This window comes from Bison bison, unplaced genomic scaffold (genome assembly GCF_000754665.1).
Source record: "Bison bison bison isolate TAMUID 2011002044 unplaced genomic scaffold, Bison_UMD1.0 scf7180017863933, whole genome shotgun sequence".
Classification (NCBI taxonomy): Eukaryota; Metazoa; Chordata; class Mammalia; order Artiodactyla; family Bovidae; genus Bison; species Bison bison.
This window is the reverse complement of record NW_011494505.1, coordinates 156,809-159,449: the sequence shown is the minus strand read 5'-3', so window position 1 is coordinate 159,449 and position 2,641 is coordinate 156,809. Positions and strand designations below refer to the sequence as shown.

Here is a 2,641-nt window from a genome sequence, read left to right as displayed (position 1 = left end):
TTATTGACTATGCCAAAGCCTTTGACTGTGTGGATCACAATAAATTGTGGAAAATTCTTCAAAAGATGGGAATACCAGCCACCTGACCTGCCTCTTGAGAAACCTATATGCAGGTCAGGAAGCAACAGTTAGAACTGGACATGGAACAACAGACTGGTTCCAAACAGGAAAAGGAGTACGTCAAGGCTGTATATTGTCACCCTGCTTATTTAACTTATATGCAGAGTACATCATGAGAAATGCTGTGCTGGAGGAAGCACAAGCTGGAATCAAAATTGCCTGGAGAAATATCAATAATCTCAGATATCAGATGACCCCACCCTTATGGCAGAAAGTGCTACTGCTGCTGCTAAGTCGCTTCAGTCATGTTCAACTCTGTGCGACGCTATAGACGGCAGCCCACCAGGATCCCCCGTCCCTGGGATTCTCCAGGCAAGAACACTGGTGTGGGTTGCCATTTCCTTCTCCAATGCAGAAAAGTGAAGACTGAAAGTGAAGTCGCTCAGTCATGCCCGACCCTCAGCAACCCCATGGACTGCAGCCTACCAGGCTCCTCTGCCCATGGGATTTTCCAGGCAAGAGTACTGGAGTGGGGTGCCATTGCCTGAGCGCTGAAGAACTGATGCTTTTGAACTGTGGTGTTGGAGAAGACTCTTGAGAGTCCCCGGAGAAGGCAATGGCATCCCACTCCAGTACTCTTGCCTGGAAAATCCCATGGACGGAGGAGCCTGGATGGCTGAAGTCTATGGGGTCGGTGAGGGTTGGACACGACTGAGCGACTTCACTTTCACTTTTCACTTTCATGCATTGGAGAAAGAAATGGCAACCCACTCCAGTGTTCTTGCCAGGAGAATCCCAGGGATGGGGAAGCCTGGTGGGCTGCTGTCTATGGGGTCGCACAGAGTCGGACACGACTGAAATGACCTAGCAGCAGCACCAGCTTGAGAGTCCCTTGGACTGCAAGGAGATCCAACCAGTCCATCCTAAAGGAGATAAGTCCTGGATGCTCATTGGAAGGACTGATGCTGAAGCTGAAACTCCAATACTTTGTCCACCTCATGTGAGGAATTGACTCACTGAAAAAGACCCTGATGCAGGGAGGGATTGGGGGCAGGAGGAGAAGGGGACAACAGAGGATGAGATGACTGGATGGCATCACCAACTAGATGGACATGAGTTTGGGTAAACTCTGGGAGTTGGTGATGGACAGGGAAACCTGGAATACTGTGATTTGTGGGGTCACAGAGTCGGATACGACTGAGCAACTGAACTGAACTGAACTGTCATTTCCATCTCCAAGTGCAAACAGAAGTCTAGTGTAAATGTCTAGCCTGGACCTCACCTGCCTCGTTCCTCAGGAAATGTAAACAGAAGGCTAGTTGTAGATGGAGTTCTTTCTCCTGTTCATCTACCCTTTGTGTGTCTTCTTTGCATGGTCCAGACAGAGAACCTAGGAGGATAGAGTAAAAGAGCAATGAAGTTTAAATGCTTCAACAATATGATGAGGGCTTCCCTGGTGGCTCAGATGTAAAGAATCTGCCTGCAATGCAGGAGTTCCCAGTTCGATCTCTGGGTCAGGAAGATCTCTTGGGTAGGGAATGGCAACCCACCCCAGTATTCTCACCTGGGTAATCCCATGGACAGAAGAGCCTTGAAGGCTATAGTCCATGGGGTCACAAAAGAGCCAGACACAACTGAGTGACTAAACAACAACAAATATATGTATGTATGTGTGTATGTATATATATATATATATACATACACACACACACATACATCTGTATTCACACATGCATACAAAGGAATACTACTTAGCCATTAAAAATGAAACAATGATACTTGCAGCAGTATGGACCTAGAGATTATCATAGTTAGTGAAGTAAGTCAGAGAGAAAAAGACAAATACCATATGATATCACTTATATGTGGAATCTAAAATACAACTCAAATGAACCTATCTATGAAACAGAAAGAGACTCACAGATGTAGAGACCAGACATATAATGGCAAAGGGAGAGGGAGAAGGAAGGATTGGGAGTTTGGGATTAGCACATGCAAACTATTCTATATAGATAAACAACAAGGTCCTACTGTATAGCACAGGGAACTATAATCAATATCTTTTGATAAACAGTCATTGAAAAGAATATATCAATATATATGTATATCTGAGTCACTTTGCTGTACAGAAGAAATTATCTCAACACTGTAAATCAACTACACTTTAATAAAATGAAAAGAAAATAGTTCAAATTGAAGCAGCCAATAAGTGAGAGACTAAATTTAAAAAAATAAGACATCTAAAATAGGCATTAGGGATTTAGTAGTAAGGAGCACTCCCCCCTTTCACAACAGCAGGACATTTGGAATCCAACACACATATATTATATTGAAAAAACTTCCACATTGGTTTTAAAAAATCTGACTGTTTAAACAACTGTAATATAAAAGGAGAAAACATACAGAGTTTAAAATAATATAAGGACAGAGACTTTAGCCATGAGAATGGCATGTCTGATATCACATTGTATAGAATTTTCTTCTTGTTTAGTCACTCAGTCATGTCTGACTCTTTTGTGGCCCCATGGACTGTAACATGCCAAGTTCCACTGTCCATGGGGTTTCCCAGGCAAGAATACTG

The 2,641-nt window shown here is 43.4% G+C and overlaps 1 protein-coding gene across 1 annotated transcript in view; it reads right to left on the bottom strand.

Moving 5' to 3' along the window:
• LOC104984176 (cationic amino acid transporter 3-like) overlaps window positions 1-2,641 on the bottom strand; it is a gene marked incomplete at its 3' end in the record, with an annotated part of 20,183 nt that overhangs the window by 12,962 nt on the left and 4,580 nt on the right. The window contains exon 2 of the mRNA XM_010833811.1: window positions 1,343-1,450. The remainder of the gene's footprint in view (window positions 1-1,342; window positions 1,451-2,641) is intronic.